This window comes from Manis javanica, chromosome 16, assembly GCF_040802235.1.
Source record: "Manis javanica isolate MJ-LG chromosome 16, MJ_LKY, whole genome shotgun sequence".
Taxonomy (NCBI): domain Eukaryota; kingdom Metazoa; phylum Chordata; class Mammalia; order Pholidota; family Manidae; genus Manis; species Manis javanica.
Genome location: NC_133171.1, coordinates 47,324,323 through 47,341,532, shown reverse-complemented (window position 1 = coordinate 47,341,532; position 17,210 = coordinate 47,324,323). Strand labels below are relative to the sequence as shown.

Sequence of the window (17,210 nt, the reverse complement as noted above, 5' to 3'; positions counted from 1 at the left end):
TAAGCCCCATTTTAAGAGTCATTACAGAGTCCTTCAGAAGGAATTTGAGTTGTTTCTGTCATGGTCTATGTGATTCAGGGCTGCTGGCCTTGGCCACTGTGTATTTCTAAATCATGCCAGCCCGTGGGGAGGGTTTGGATGGTGTCCATGGGTGCTGGTGGTTGGAGCAGAGAAGGATGGTTTACAAATGATTGCATGGCCCAGGCAGCCCCAAGGATACCAGAAGCTCCTTTGTGCTGGAGCACCACATGTTTTGCCCCTTAAAGTCTCTTTTGGTAGATAAGCAGAAGGTGGTACATCCATACAATGGGATGTCCTTTAACCATAAAGAGAAATGAGGTATTGACACCTGCTGCAATGTGGACAACCCTTGAGAACATTAAGTGAAATGTCCAGAATGGTCAAATCCATAGAGAAAGAAACGGGTTGCCAGGGGAAGAGGGGAATGGGGAGTGACTGCTAATAGGCTTGGAGTTTTTAGGGGATGATGACAATGTTCCGAAATTAGATAGTAGTGATGGTTGTATGACTTTGCGAATATGCTAAAAACCCCTAAACTGTGAAGTTTAAAGGGTGAATTTTACAGTTCGTGAATTATATCTCAATTTTAAAAAACTAGTGGGGAAAAAAAAGGGTCTCTTGAGGGCTCAGCATTTAACACCCTACTCCTCTGCCCATGGTGGGTGTTGTTGGTCCAGTGCAGGAGTGGCCTTGTCTCCTTCTTGGAGTCCCTCCCTCTTCTTCCTGCCTCACCCTCAGTCACAGGAAATCTCTTGAGCATCCCTCATGCAAAGCCCGTTTTCCAGGGCAGATCCCCTGGAAGCATTCATTCATGCTAAGCTGATATATGGCTGCTCAGATACCCTCGTCCACGGCATTTGCATATTAGCTTACAAAAGGAGAAAGCTTTTAGGTGAGAAGAATGAATGTTTAATTTTAGAATTCTAGGTAAGAGCAAGCATGTGCGGAAGGTCTTTGTTTTTCATGGGGTGAGGTGCTCTCAGTGGCTCTGCAGCTAGGGGACGGCTAGGTCCCCATTCCACCCACTGATCCCACTGACTGCAAGGCAGGGCAGGCAGGCGGTGAGTGACAGGCCGAGAAACCACCCTTCAGGACAAGCATCTTTGGCCCAGACCCAACTGGGCTTCCTATAATGTTTCCCAAAGGGGGGACGTTTTTTACTTTGGAGGGCTGCTGGGAGGAAACATCCTTCTAGTCAGGTGTCATTTCTGCTCTGTTAATGTGCTTGGTTTTGAATCAGGTGGTCCCAATTTGAGACAAACCCCTCCCTTGCCTAGCTCTTTTCTGCTCTCACCCCTGTCATTTTAGTTCTGTTTATTCTTGTCCAGGGCTCCTTCACTGCCTGCTCCCCTCTCACACCTCCTGCTGCCTTCCCCTCCTTCCGCACCAACACAGCTCTGTTCCTCAAGGCCCAGTGTGGTTCAGGCTTTATTTCTTTGAGAATCCCCTTTTGTAGTATTAAGCCCTCTTCCTTCATATTTTTTGTAGCTCTTGGATCCTGAGACCTTTTTCTTAATATCTTCAGATGTTCAATACCTGACTTGTAACTCCTGTACACAGTAAGCACTTAATACATGCTGTTGGATTGCACTGAACCAAGGCTGTGTTTGGCCCTGAGAGAATGGGGAGCAAGAAAACCAGCAAAGAGAGATGCTGAGGAAATTATAAGCCTCAGGAGTTACTTGATAAAAGACAGGAAAATAGCGTTTGTGATCTGAAGGGCTGCAGTCTGAAACCCTGCTTGCCGTAAGTGGAGATGTCTCAGAGCTTCATGCACAAGAGGTGATGGGCGAAGGGTCTCAGGAGCTGCCCTGTGGAGTAGCTGCTTCCGTGGATTATCCTTTCCTGAATGATCTCTTGGATTTCAGGTTCCTATCCTTCGCCAGAAGGACCTTTCTGAACAAGTATTTATTGGGTGCCTACTATGTGCCAGGAATGGAACTAGATTCTTTTACTTGGTTGGAGCTCCATTATGTGATGGATTTGGAGGACTGTGTCCAGAGAAGCTCTGTATGTGATAGATTTGGAGAACAGGGCCTTTGAATATGCCATGTCTGGGCTGAGAGAGTTGCTTTTCCCTGAGCGTTTTGGTTTTATCCAGATTCCTAGGGATGTTAAACTCCCATATGATTGCTCATGGGTAAAACACTGTGCATATAACTGACACACTGCCATCCACATTCTGCCTCTGACGGGAGGAAGGGGTGGGAGAGTAAGAAAGGACTGAACTTTTGGCCCTGTGCATCTGGGGATGGGAGCAGACCCTGGCTCTGTTAGTTGGAGTCCCGTCATGAGATGGCTGGCGCATGCAAAGGGCTTACCCGGAGAGGCTTTAATGAAGGGGACTATTTAGAGAAGCGAGAGCAGGGTTAGGAAAACCAAAGGATGGTGAGGTTTCCCATGGCTGGCAACAGTGGGAAGCTGTGACCTCCCCCAGACCAGGAGGAGGGGTCTCCAGAGTGGGGGTGAAGTGGGCCCTGACAACAGCTGTGATGGTGAAGGGATGTAACCATTGCCAAACGGGTGAGGTGGGAGGAAGAGGGAAATAGATGTTTTCCCTTTGACTGAATCAAGCTGGAGGCCTAGGGAGCCCAGCTGATGTGGTTGGTGGTCCAGTAAGGGCAGAGAACTGTGTGTGTGTGTGTGTGTGTGCGCGCGTGCGCGCCCCAGTTGTTGGCTGCCTAGGCATTCTAATGCTCAGCTGGCTCTCCATTGTTTAGGTTATTCAGGGTGGTACCAGTCAGTCATGTTCACTCTTCCCAGCATCATGGCTGCTATAAAGAAGAAAGTGCCCTGTCTGCATCCCCAGGGTGGCCACTGGGCAGTTCTCCCTAGTTAACTGTCAAAATAACAGTTCATAATATACACAATGGAATATTACTCAGCCATAAGAAAAAAACAAATCCTACCATTTGCAACAACATGGATGGAGCTAGAGGGTATTATGCTCAGTGAAATAAGCCAGGCTGAGAAAGACAAGTACCAAATGATTTCACTCATATGTGGAGTATAAGAACAAAAGAAAACTGAAGGAACAAAACAGCAGCAGAAGCACAGAACCCAAGAATGGACTAATAGTTACCAAAGGGAAAGGGACTGGGGAGGATGGGTGGGAAGGAAGGGATAAGGGTGGGAAAAAAAGAAAGGGGGCCTTATGATTAGCATGTATAGTGTGGGGGGAGGGCATGGGGAGGGCTGTGCAACACAGAGAAGACAAGTAGTGATTTTACAGCATCTTACTATGTTGATGGACAGTGACTGTGAATGGGGATGTGGGGGGGACTTGGTGAAGGGGGGAGCCTAGTAAACATAATGTCCTTCATGTAATTGTAGATTAATGATACCAAAATAAAATTTAAAAAAATAAAAAAATAACAGGTCATAGTCACTGGTGGGAGGCACCACGCATCCTAAGCGCTGTGTATGCCTGCTATCTTTCAGTCTTCATAATAGCCCCATCAGGTGAGTACCACCATTATTGTCATCTTCATCATGTTACTGATGGGTGAGGGTGGGACAGAGAGGCTTACTAAGTCACCCAGCTCATCAGAGGCAGAGTTGGGCTCCAGGCAATTCTGACCCCTGAACGTAACCTCTCACTGCTCGTGGTCTCATTCCTCCACAACAGGCCTGCCCACCCTGAGGTCAGTGCCACGTGCATGCTGGTCCCACTGCCTGGGACAGTCTTCCCACTTCCTCTACACTTGACCCAATTGAACCCATTTTCAAGACCCAACTCAGATCTCACTTCCTCCACGAGACCTTCACTAATCATTCCAGGCCCCCCACGCCTGTCCTTTGGCAATCAGTGGCAGGTGACTGCCCACCATCCCCTCAGGGTATTCTGTGGCTGTTCTGAGTGTGTACATCTCCTCAATCTCTAAGAAGGCCCCAACGTTCTTTGGTACAGATCTTAGATCCTGAGTTTTCTTTGAACTTTTCACTCACTCAAAAGGATTAATTGAAGAGACTTTAATAAAGTAACTACTTATAGAGCTATATGGTTAAGGGAGTCAACAGCGATACTCTAGTGCCATGCCAAAGCCATTACCACTCAAGAGTCTGAAGGAACTTCTTCAGGGAGCTGTCACAGAGCCCAGCGAGGGCTATAGCCCTGGGAGAGGGGCCATGTGATAGGAGCTGACAGAAGATTGGTTTTTTACTTGGTTAGTAAATGCCCACTGAAACCAATGAGGAGGATTTTTTTTTAAAGGAACGAGAAGCTGAGCCCAGTAGGAGCTTCCATTCTCAGTCTAGTTGAGTGTTTTGGGGAGAAAAGATGGACGTGCATCTACCTAAAATAGCACAACACTTACAGAGTAGTATTTCCTCCTGGACAGATGTGCACAACCATTCGCCAAGCAGTCAAACCAGTGGAGGTGAACATTTGAGGAGACAATTGTCAAGAGCTTCTTTTACTGGATAGGAGGCCATGCTAGTCCAATGCCGTCCATGAGGGTTTCCCAGAAAGCCTCACAGGCATCTGGGTGGAACATGGCCTGTGTTTCAGCAGTTTTGAAGTTTCGCAGTTCTTTAAACACATCTCTTGAGGGTCTGAGAAGTTTGGGTAGTTGGCAAACATCCTTTGTCTTTGGGGCTCACATCAAGGAGAGGGTTCAGCACCACATCCTGTCCCCTGCTCGAGAATCCTGCATGGCCACTTAGGAAGATTTGGTGTTGCACTGGGAGGACTTCAACCAGCCTCAGTGTGATGTTGCATAATCTCATTTCTTTTTTCTCTATTCCTGTTTTTCCACCCACTCCTGTTGGCCTAGACCCAACTAGACACTGGAAGGGTAAAGTGAATTATGGGGAAGCAGTTGGAAGGATGGATAGCAGATGAAATGTTGAGAATTCTTTGCTTGGGCCTTTCTTTGCTGGCCCTTGTAAGTTTTGCTGTTAAAGTTTTTTGGGGGGGATTTTTCTCTCTCTGCTCAGCCTTGGACATGCAAGGAGATGCTCCAGATATCCCAAATGCCTTTTCCTTCCCTGAACACATCACACGCCCTCTGACCTCCAGGCCTTTGAGCTTGGGATTCTTGCTGCCTAGAAGATTCTCTCATTCCTCTTCATTGCTTTGTTCGACACTAGGGAGCAGTGGGGACTGTGGATAATTCCACAGTTTATACTCCATCTAAAGAGTTTCTGGGCTCCTGATCTACAAGTTGTGGGTCTGAATATTACTTGGAGTAGGTATGGCTGCTTGCTTTGGCAGAGACGAAGAAAACATGTAGGGGTGGGTGATACAGCCCAGGTTGAAATTTTGAGGCAGGGACCAGAGGAGACACTCAGGAGAGGACAACTGATCCATGTGACTGAAACTCAGAAAGCAGGGGGAGATGGAGCTGAGGAGGCAGATAGGTCCTGGAAAGGGCATGGCAGCTCTGCTAGAGCATCCCTTCTACATCTATTCTTGGGGACCGCAGGGCCTGGGTGTGGCTTGGGGTCCATTGCAGTGGTAGACATGGCCCTGAGCAGGGTGTAGAAGCCAGGGTCTGACTGGGGAGAGATCTTTCATTTTACGAAAAGGAGGTGTTTCTACCTGCTGCACTGGGACCTGCTCTGGTGCCTTTGCTTCTCAATTCCGTGTAGGTTTCAGAGCTCAGACAGTGCTTTGGTTCAGGTTTTAAACTTTCATTATTCCTTCATCACATAAATAAAACATCATAAAAATAAGCAAAGAGGAAAGGGAAGTGAAATTAATGTCACCCATAATCCCTGCCACCCAGATATCATTTACATTTAGAACTTGGGTATGCACACTTCCCGGATGATTTTTCTGTATTTACAAAGTAGAAACAGACTGTAGATGTATTTTGTAACCTGCCGTGTGTGTGTGTGTGTGTGTGTGTGTGTGTGTGTGTGTGTGTGTGAGTGAGTGATATGTTTGTCCCATTAAAAAAAAGACATGCTTGCCTGAAATTCAAACTAAAGTATATGAAGAGAAACCCATCTGGTCCTCCCCTACTTCTTAATTCTACTCCTCACAGGTAGCCCTCTTTAAAAGTTCCCAGTATATCCTTGATTAGGGAGAAATTTAGAAGGGATAATGTGTGGCATAACCAACGGTAAATATTGGTTGTAACTTATACAAATATTAGCTGTCATGTGTTGGTCAGGAGGAGGATGAAGGGTGGGTTTGGAGGGACTGGGAAGTAGTCTGTGGTTAGAGAAGGGACTTTCAGAAATAGATATTGTGAAGTTAGGAGAGGCGGAGATGAAGAATTTTTGAGGTCTGGCTTTTGTTTGGCTTTGTCGCACGGATGTTGACTAGGAACGGGGAATAGAGGCGAGTGAGACTGTTGGGGTTGGTGGGCAGATATTGTCAATGCTCCCTCTGGGGCAGGGATGGGGTAGAGAGGGTGGCCAGTATGCAAATGAGCAAGGATAGGAATTGGTAGATACTTATAAAAATACCCTTGCTTGACAACCAAATGTCAGCAATTCTGTGTTAGTCCCCCAATTAGAGGGAAAAAAAAAAGATTTTAAACACATCTATGAATATTCAAAATCTGAGTGGGACTGCAGAACTGGACTGGAGTTGTAAAGGTCAGGCTTGGTTCTGGTTTTGTCTCTGGCCATACAGTCTCAGACTGCCCCTTACTTTCCTTAGATCTCAGTTTTTGGGTTTTCAGTATCGGTGGTTCTCGACTGTGGGTGCATTTTAAAATCACTGGGAAACTTAACAAACAAACAAACAAACCAGTGCCAGAGCCCCACTCCAGTCCAAATGTAGCTGAACCTCTGGGGGTGGAGCCTGGGAATAGTTTTAATTCAGCCAAAGTTGAGGACCACTGAATAAGGATCATCCTAACTGCTCATTTTAGTCCTAAAATATTAGGATTCTATGTGTTGCATTATGCAGTTTTGTTCCTATCAAATACTGGGCACAAATGTTGTAAACGTCTTACATAGCAAGAAGTCTTACTTTTTATAAAAAATTCCCCATAATTCTCATTAGAACCATGGTATAATGCTAATGTCTTTGTCCAATAAATCAGAATCACAAACATAATAAAACATCAAATAATTCATTTCTGACCTAGGAGTTGAAAGCATGGCCTTTAATTTCCCCTAATTTCCCATTCCTTCATTTTGAAAGAGCTACTGACTGGAGGCCTGAGGCCACCTCCATTCGTAAAGAAGACCCTACAAAGAGAAGACATCACTGGAAATGTTTTTGCTAGAAGAATTGTGTGTACCGTAAGCTCCAAATTAGGAGGTCCACTTGGGGAGTCTTTATCGGATCTAAATTCTACATGGAGTAGGAGGTGTTTAAAGAGACTTGGTGCTGTTTTATCTTTACCATTGAAGTTTTTGGTTTTGACTCTTCCTAAATGAGTCATTTTTTTAAAAAGGAACCTAACGTGGGGAGGTGGGGAAACCACTGCAAGAGGTGCCAAGAGGGGGTGGGCGGGGAGGCTGACAACCAGGGGACTGAGTTTACAATTGGGCGGGTCCCCAGAAGGGGTGGAACCAGGGACCTGTCTGATGACGGTGGATCAAGATGAGTTGGACACCACTGGTGGGTGGTAAGATAGTAGAAATGGTATTGATGTTTATTGATTTGCAAAGTATTTTCTGGAGCACACCCACAAACACATAGAGCCTTGTAGCAAGGCTCAGTGGGCAGGTGGCTGGGAGATTGTGAACAACAGGGAGGGAACCTCCTAGTTTTCACTCTGGTTGGGGAGATGGGACACAGGTCCTGGAGGGTAGGTGTGTCCCTATTTGCCTGCGCTTGCAAATGAATGAACTGAAGGTATGGCGCTCCACACAGTGTGAGCAGTACAGATGAAAATGTTAGTGCCAGGCAGGATTTCAGGGGAGGAAAAATGACAACCTGAGACCCCGTTGTGTAGCAAGAGGGGGCTGATAGAACATACGATGGCGAGGCAGCCAGACGACTGGAGAGCTCTGTGGGACCTCTGCACACGATATCCTTTTTCTCCCAGCTGAAAAATGATCCCCACACCTAAGTCACCCAGGCCTCTGAGAGGTGTTCATAGAGCTCACTGTCCTTGATGCCCAAAGAGGAAGGGACAGAGAGTGGGGAGAAATCGACAGAACCTGGCCTTGGAAAACCAGAGCAGCTCCATGTGATTGGCGCACATGCTTTGCTCCCTGACACCAGGGAGGAGTTTTGTGCACTGGAATGTTGGCCAGGCTTGCTCCTTTTAGTCCACTCTGATTCTCCCACCCCTAGAAGTGCTGGTTTTCTTTTTTTCTTAGTGGTGTGCAACCTCCTGCAGTTGTACATGCGCATTTTCTAAGTTTGTCACAAACTTCCTGTTTGGGTTTGGGCTGAGGCTCGAAGCTGTGCTATGTTTTGAAACCCAGGCGTTCACAGAAGTCCAGCGCTTCTCTGTCAGCAAGAAGCCTTGTTGTTCTCCTTTCTGTTGCTGACTTTTGCCATCCTTCTTTGCAAACCTTCTAGCTGGGAAATGCTCTGTAGCTTCTGTACTTGTTTCCATTAGCAAGGCTTGACAGCTGTGAGCGCTGAAGGTTGGCAGGAGGGAAGAAGCAACCCTGTTGGACCCCTTATATAATGCCAGGCCCTGTGCTAGATGTTTTTATACATTTCTTGTGTTACTTAGGCCTCACTTTAGCTTATGCAGAACCAGGCTCAGAGAGGTTAAGTGACCAGCCCAAGGCTGAACAGCCACTGGGTGGCAAGATCGGGATTTGCTCCCAGGCCTGACTCCAGAGTTCCTGTTATTTCTACTGTGTCATGAGCACCACGGTGTGACTTGGTTCCACTGGTCTGGGGAGATGCTGGGCATCTTGGCAGACAGCACCACCTCGACCCCCAAGGTTGCTCCCAGACCCTTGTTATCCCTGTGCAGCCCTTCTCTCTATGTGGCCTGTGATTTGATGGCCCTTGACTTTGCTGACTTTGACCTTTCCCAACCACCCTTCCCCTGTAGCCCTGGGAATCCCAGAATTGTGTGGGGCCACTCAGTGGACTGCAGGAGAGGGCTGAGAGTGGAGCAGTTGGAGGGGCAGAGCTGCAGGGCAGAAGAGTGCCAAGAACTGGGGCCTTCTGGGAAGCACAGAAAGGGGAAAAGCAGGCTAGGTGGGGTGGAGTGCAGGTGCAAGTGGGAAACGAGATTGAAGAAGGTGATGTGTGTTGCTCATGAAGGACGCCAGGAAGCGGAGTTTGGAACTTGTCTGTATGGGAGCCACCAAAGCTCATTGAATAGGACAGGCGTGGGTAAAAACAGTGCTGGAGGAAGGTTCATGTGGATGTGTGCCTGTAAACTGGGAATGCTGGGAGGTTAGAGTGTTAGAAGATGTTAACCATGTTAATTTTAGGAATGAAATGTTCAGGGTTTGCACTAGGATGATGTGAATGTAGAAAAGTAGAGAGATGGAAGGTTTCAGGTCCCAGCTCTGCCACTTGCTGCCTGTGTGACTTTGAGCAGGTTTACTTAATCTCTTGAACCTCCATTTCATCACCTGTGAATAGAAGCTAATAACACGTTAACAGGACTGTCATGTGCGTTGTTAACTTGTGTCGCACCCAGCACACAAGTTGTTGTGGGTGCTCAACAAAATAGGAGTCCTCTCATGGCATAAGAGGCCTGGTGTGTGATTGATGGGGAGGAACTAGGGGCGTTGACAGAGGACACAAAGGGGTTGAAAAGGGTTGGATTTGGGAGCCCGGTGGGGTGATGCAGTCTTGATAGAATACATGGAGCTGCTGGGGGGGTCCCGAATTCTTTTAGGAAGACTTTCCTAAATCCAGGCTGCTGAGGGCCTGTTCCAGATATACCATAGCCACATGGATTGTGCCTCCATGGAACCACGGCCTCTAGTTTTAGCTGGGCCCTCTGTGTTGCTGGCCGCAGCCAGCTCTCTCCCCCAACAGGGTCGTTTCTGGGAGAGACAAGTGAGGCACCCAGCATGCGTCATTTAAGGAGGTGCTCTGTTTCAGGGTGGCCCCTGCCCTTGCAAAATTCCCAGTAACTGCATGGATGTTCCACACCGTCCCCATATCCCTTGAGCCTCCTCTCCCTGTCTGCCCTTCTTCTCTCAGGAGGCAACCTGGCTTCACTGACTGGTTGACAAAGTCAAGCCACTCAGCAGCGAGCCCACTCAGGTTCCTGCCTCCCCTCCCATGCGGTTCTCCCCATCCGGGCTCATCCCGACCCAGATTCCTCCCACTCAGGGAAGGACACATCCCTCCTCCTGGCCAGAGAGGAGCTTCTTCCTGTACATGGGTTCCCCGTCTCCTGTATCTCCTGGGACCTCACCCCCTCCAGTCATTCGCAGTAAAGTCTTTCCTCACACCTTCACTCTGCTCTGTTTCCCATCCCCTTCCTCCCTCCCTTAAAGAGACATCTGGAAAGAATCTACCTCAGGTTCTGCTCCTCGGCTGACACAGCCCCCGCAGGCTGGCTTCTGTCTCGGGGAGGTGTGGCTGGCACAGGGGAGGGACCTGGTGGATTTGCTGCAGAGGGCTCCCGCCTTCCATAGGAACTGCCCTCTGGAAGGTCACCTGCAGCTGCCATGTTACCACACCCAGCGGAGATGAAACACCATAGGAGCGTTTTCAGCAGAAGAATGATTTTTAAATGATCACTTAGGCTGCTGTGGGGAGCATGGTGTGTTAGTCTCCAAGGGCTGCCATAACAAAGTACAGACTGGGTGGCTTGAACGATGGAAATGCATTTTCTCACAGTTCTGGAGGCCAGAAGTGTGTCAGCAGGGCCCCACTCCCTCTGAAGTCGCTGGGAAGGATCTGCTGCAGGCCGCTCTCCCAGCTTCTGGGAGCACCTGGGCTTGTGGCAGCGTCATGCGTCTTCATGTGATATTCTCACCCTGTGTGAGTGCCTGCGTCCTCGCTTCCCCTTTTCATAAGGACACCAGTCATAATGGATTAGGGACCTACACTACTACTCCGGTCCCACCGGATCTTAATAGCTCATTACATCCGCAATGATCCTATTTCCAAATAAGGTCATATTCTGAGGTACTGGGGGTTAGGACTTCAACACAGGATTTTGGGGGAGACACAATTCAACCTATAACACAATTCAACTCACGTAATAGATGGATTATAGGAAGGCAAGGGTGGGGGTAGGGAGACCAGTTAGGAGATTACTGCAATAATCCAATGAGAGAAGCTCCAGGCTTGCACTAAAAAAGAGGTGGTGAGAAGTGGTGAGAGTTTGGATATTTTTTGAAGATAAAGCTGACACCTTGCTAATGGATTGACTGTGGGGTGTGAGGGAAAAGGGGAGGTCATAAGGACTCCTGGGTTTGCGGCCTAAATAACCAGAAGAGTGAAGTCGGGTGCCTTCCTCTCCTGAGTCCTCTCCTCCCTTGGAGACCTTCCTGAGCAGCCTTTGCAGGATCCTTCTCCCAGGCAAGTTCATCAGCTCTCGGGTTCCTTGGAGCTCCATCCTTGGCTGCTGCCTCTAGTCTCTCCCTGATTCATCTGACCTGTTCCTATGTTGAAGCCAAACCTCCTGAATGTGCTTTTTGGGTCACTCCTGCAGGCCCCGGCTCTGGAGGACCCTGAAGGAGGAAGACACAGAAGCAGGACGCCCCTGAAAGATTAAGTCTTACTCCTCAAACAGGTAGTTTTCTGAGGTTCTCAGGGTCTGAATGCTTCATGATGAAGCAGGAGTCATAAAGTCCTTTCTTTGCCCTCTGTGGGGTGGCAGATGTCCTGAGGAGGGAAGGGTTGCTCTGGGCCTGGGCACCCATAGATTTCTAGGAAACTTCCCCCTGGGAGATGGTCAGTGACTGTGGGCTCACTACTGGGATCCAGCAGCACTTGGAGTGGGGCCGAGGGCATTCTCTCTCGTCTCTCTGGTCTTCGCGGAGTTGTGAATCATGAAGGATCGAAAGGGTGTTCATGGATAGTAGCTCTAGAAGTGTTAAAAAGGGAACTAGACATTTCTGGAGAACTGTAGTACAGGCTGCTCTGGGAAACCCCGCAGAGCCTGTCAGAGGGATTCCTGGACCAAGGAGCCTTTGAGCTGGCCCAGGGGCATGTCTGGTATCTTTATCAGCTCTGGCCCTGTGTTCTCATCCAGGCTTAGACTGTCCCTCTAGAATTGGGCACAGAGCTATGATTCTCTGCCAAGTCCCATGCAAAAGCTGTCTGAAGGGTCAATAAGTTTGTGTATAAACAGACCTTTCTTTTTTTTTTAGGATTGCACTTTGGTTTATCAAGAAATGGCAGTTTCCCACAGCTCCTCAGTGGCGGTGGGGAAGGAGGGTGGTGGTGTCTAATTGGATCCTTTTGGCGTGTGCAGGGTTATTTTCTTGGAAAGTGCCATCTTTTCATCTCTTACATGAGACTGAGTTGATTGCTTCTGTTTCTTTTTTGTTATGCTTGATTTTGATTTAATTCTTAAGCCTTGTGTCTTCAGGTTCCAATAGAAAACAGATGGTTTACTCAAATGGAGTGATTCAAGAAACTCTACAGAAGGGACTGCTTTCAGTGTCACAGGCAGGGTTAAGAGAAACTAGCATGGATGTTGAAGCATCCCTGGGCTAGCAGCATCAGAGAGCTGTTACTATGCCAAGGCCTGAAAAGGAAGAGGGAGGGATTGGTTATCAGAATTGGGAAAAGAGGCTGTACAGAAAGGCTGCCTCTGGTAGAAGATGCAGTCAACCTACAGCAACATGGCCTGGAAAGTGCCAGTGAATAAATATCTTCATTGATGTTCTCAGTTCTCCCATCTTCGGAGGGTGCCTCCCATTAGGCACACTCAGCTAGAAGCCAGAAGCCAGAAGCTAGAGAGCCACTCATGCTGTCCATAGAGATCAGAACATCTGCGGCACAGCTGAGTGAAAAACGAAGGAGGTGAATACAGAGGTTCAAATGAAAACACCTGTCCAACCAAGAGATACAGAATGCTTGAATCACATTATTAGGGGTGTTTCTACTTTAAAAATCACATGAGGGTTTTTTGTTGGAAACTGCAGTATTAGGTCAGCTGCATAGAACTGTTGGCTATGAGGGCTGAAGGAGTAACAGAAATCCTCTAGTCAAACTTGATCTTGATCCTTTTTATAGTTGAAAAGACCTAGGGAAGTCCACTGACTTGCCCAAGGCCACTCATTAATTCACAAAAGTGTTTCCAGTGAGTCCGTTCTGTTTTCTTGAGGAAAACAACAAAAATCACTTGAAAGAGTTAAGAAACAGTGTAAAGCAAAATCTGAGCAAGGACTAGGAAAACGTTGTGGATTAGTGCTTATTTCCCATTTACCAGTTTGAATTCTTTGGGGTTGTCAGTATCGTAAAACTGAACTCAGAAGGGCTCCCACAGCACAGGGACTTAATTAATGGGCTCATGTACCTGCAAAGTGCAGGGATGGGTGGACGGCAGGGTGGGTGTAAAACAGCAGCCTAATATATTATCAGCCACCCAGTTTCTTTCCCTCTCTTCGTCCCTGTTCACTGGTGTCAGTTCAACCTCAGGCTGGTTCCCTCAGAGGCAAAGGGGCTGTAGGAGTCCCTGGGCTTATTGTTGCCCATCCCTCTGCCCAGAAAGAAAGAAGCATCCCTTCCAGTGGCTCTTGAAAAGACTGAGAAAGTATCTTTCCCAGAAGTTCCTCCCCAGCAAACCTGTCCTGGCATTTCATTGGCATGAGTTGAGTCACATGCTCATTCCCTAGCCATTCCCAGTGGCCGGGCGAACACCCTCTGTTGATTGGCAGGGCAGGAGAGTTTCCTGATTGGCCAGTCCCTTTTCTGGGGAAGTGTGTCAGTATTCCCCAAAGCACCAGCTTGGGAGGAAGGAGGAAGCAGAGCTCTGGGGACTGTTGGGGGAGGGGGGAGATGGGGACTGGGAGAGTGGCAGCTGACATCCACCACACTGTATCATCTCTAGAAACCTAACTGATTTGGACTAATTGTTGGGGGCAACAAGTGAGAGGAAACCTGCTCTTAACTAGTAAAAGTGAATTTTAAAGTGCTATAACAGCACAGTTTCCTTCAGAACCTTCCCAAACAGTTCCTGTTGGAAGGCTTTCAATTAGCATCTGCTTTTCACTATGTCTTAAATCAGTGGACCTTCTGGTAGGTTAGCTATGCCTTCTACAATCCTGTTTAATTTCCAGTATGTTATTCAACCTTTTTATAGTAAGTAGAGTGAACACTGAACTCAAATTCTGGGTTAGTGGAGATTAAATCACATTAATGAGGTTCCCCATTTATAATCTCATCTATAAAATGGGAGTAAGAATAGCAACTATTTTATAGGTTTATTGGAAGCACTAACTGAGGTAATCCAAGTAAAGTGCCCAGTGGCCCAGTGTGTTTGGCCCAATAAATGTTATTTTAGCTTGTGTACCTAAGAATATTGTCACCTATATTTGTTTATGTGCATATCTAATCTAGAAAATTAACTCTTCACAACAAACATTATCTGTCACTGATTAGCTCAGTTACACACAAGATTAATAAGGGTATAGAAATTAAAATGGATTTTTCCCTCGACTGGAGTGTTTTGTTTTTTTTTTAAGAATTTATTTTGAGGAAAAATTTTAAAAGAAAAGTTTTAGGTAGAATGCAGTTAAAGATAGGTAAAATTCCTGGAAAACAGGGAATTTTAATTTGACAGTAGCAAAGAGATGCATTCTCAGTTCCAAAATCTTGTAAACAGTTGAAGGCCTGTTGTGACCTATCCCAGCTGATTTTCTTGCCTTGTTCTTAGTTTGGAGGCTCTGGAGGGGCAAGTGAGTCCCCTTGGCTTTGGCTTCCTTAACCAGCCACATGGTCGGGCTTTCTTGGGGTGGATGGATTTTAGGATCGCCTAGATGGGGTGGACTGCTGCAGTAGCAAGAAGCTAGTGTGGGGCTTTTAGCTCAGTGGAATTTTAGCTGACAGATGCCGTGAATCGTTCTCTAAAGCCTTTGGCGCTGTAAGCCTGTCCTCTCAGAACCCCAGGACGGGGAAGTGCCTTGATACGGAGTTACCAGATGAGTGGTGGGGAGAGCACAGGTTGGCACGGTGCCCTCCAGCACTATCACCCGTGTTTCAAAACTGGGGGAGAGCTAGCTTTGAGGAGGAGGGGTGGGTAGGGGGTAGCGAGGGGCCCTCAGAAAGAGGAAGAAATTCCAGAGCAGCCAAGAACTTATAGACCCCAAATTTATTATAGTACATATTTTCATATCCATCTCCTCTGAGTATTGACTAAAATTAGACTTCAGTTTTCTCTCAGTCGTTTGTCGCCCCTGGGGCCAGTCACATTGATAACTAGGTGACACTGAGTGAGGTAATTGACCCTAAATTCCTTGGTTCAGAGAGGGTGCTGTAGGCGGGCAGTTCTCAAATGTAGGTTGCCTGGACCAAGAAACTACTATTAAAAAAAAAAAAAAAGGAAGGGGAAAAGGGAGATTGGCTTAGGGCTACCAATTTTTAATTTTGCCAAGGAAGGACGATTTTAAGAATCAATTTCATAATAGAAAGGATCATTCTGATGCTTAAACAGCAGGAAGGAGATAATTTAAGAATAAAACCTAAGTCTTTACATGGAAAGAAACCAGCTGTAGGAATCATTTACTGCCCTGTTCTTGTTTTTCTGACATTACCTGTCAAAACTACATCAAGGATGGGTGCTGCCCCTCAGCCTGTCTGTAACAATGTCGGGGAAATGAGGAGTTACCTATTTAATGTGCAGCTGTAGTGGGGGGAAGTCATACTTTTCAGCAGTCTCCCTTGGAGCCTAGGAATCCTCTAATGTCAAGTCTTAATTTGATTTCAAGTGATGGGAGAAATACACTTGAACACAAGTCTCAATAAATCCAGTTCATGTTGTAAAGAAAGAACTGTTCACTCTCAAGTCATTAACTTAGAGAATTGTTTGATTTTCCCCCATGAGGAAGACAATCTTGCAATGCCTAAACAGTTCACATTAAAAAGTATGCCACTAGTTTTTCTTTTTCCACAGTTAAACCCAGAAAGTTATAAATTTGTTCATTCTGACTTGGCCCTCTGTTTTGCGGCATGCCTCTGTGCGCAGGAAAACAGGCATGCACACGCACACCTGCAAGCATGCACACACACAAAACTTGGTTTGGTCTGAAAAGCCCCAGAGAGGAAAGGGTGCTTGTGAGAAGAATCAGAATGTGAATCAATCTGTCCCTGGTAAATGTTAGTACTTGTAGCAACAGTTGCATGTCGGAGCTTCCAGAAGAGTATGACTTTTTAAGATGTCTTTTAGAGTCATTAACAAACCCCAAACATATACACAGCCACCCCTGGCATCAAAAACAGTAATAAAACGTTCCTCATTCTGCTTCACTTCACATGCCTGCTTCCTGCCTTTGCCACAAACATATTTTGCCTTCAAGCCAGGGATTAAGCTCCTGCATGAGGCCGTGACGGTGTGAAAGCAGCTTCTCTGTCCTTGTCGAGGGGGAGAAAAGACTGCTTGCATGCCTGTGTGAAATCCTGAATGGAATCATGGAATTCTGGTGCCCACGAGGGTTTTGAGGTCCCTGCCTTCCTGCCACTCACCTTGACTAACAAGAGGTGAGCTAATCCTAACATTTCACTGATCTCTAATGTTTCTTGGATCCGCTGTGAACAAGGATATGAGCTAATAAGTGTCTTTCTCAAGAAAAATATGGTTCTGTGGCATCCTCCCATCTTGCCCTGTTCACAGCCTCATTCATGGGCATGTGTCACTATTTAGTCTCTTGTTTCAATGCTCACATAGTGCCCCTCTGGCACAGTCCTTACCCATCTGGTAGACACTCCATCTTAATTTGTTCAGACTCCTTACCTTGTTTCTCCCTCTCCCCACAGCAGGCTGTGGGGTCTGCCTAGCTATAGCTCAGTGTTCTTGTGGACAGACATTACCAGAACCCTCTTATGTCAGTCTGCTTGGGCTGCCATAACAAAAGCCCGTAGACTGGCTTAAAATAGAAATTTATTTCTCACAGTTCTGGAGGCTGGGAAGCCTCAGATGAAGGTGCTGGCAAGGTCGGTTTCATCTGAGACCTCCTCTCTTGGCTTTGGGCCGCCACCATCTTGTTGGGTGTCTCACGTGACCTCTTCTTTTTGTGCTTGTGGAGAGAGGAAGCTCTGGTGCCTTTTCTAATAAGGGCACCCATCCCATCATGGGGCCTCCACCGTTGTGACTCATCTGCACCTAATTGACTCTCAAAGGCCCCGCCTTTTAATATGATAGACAGGGGTCTAGGGCTTCAACTTATGCATT

The 17,210-nt window shown here is 47.1% G+C and overlaps 1 protein-coding gene across 23 annotated transcripts in view; it reads left to right on the top strand.

The window, feature by feature from the left end:
* The window catches only part of TRERF1 (transcriptional regulating factor 1), a 186,536-nt gene that overhangs the window by 62,605 nt on the left and 106,721 nt on the right, over positions 1 to 17,210 (top strand). For 17 of the 23 annotated variants that reach the window (XM_073225126.1, XM_073225127.1, XM_073225141.1 and 14 more), the window contains exon 3: positions 11,526 to 11,606. The exons of the other annotated variants lie outside the window; for them this stretch is intronic. The gene's annotated coding sequence lies outside the window, so the exon portion shown is untranslated. The remainder of the gene's footprint in view (positions 1 to 11,525; positions 11,607 to 17,210) is intronic. 23 annotated transcript variants of the gene reach the window in all.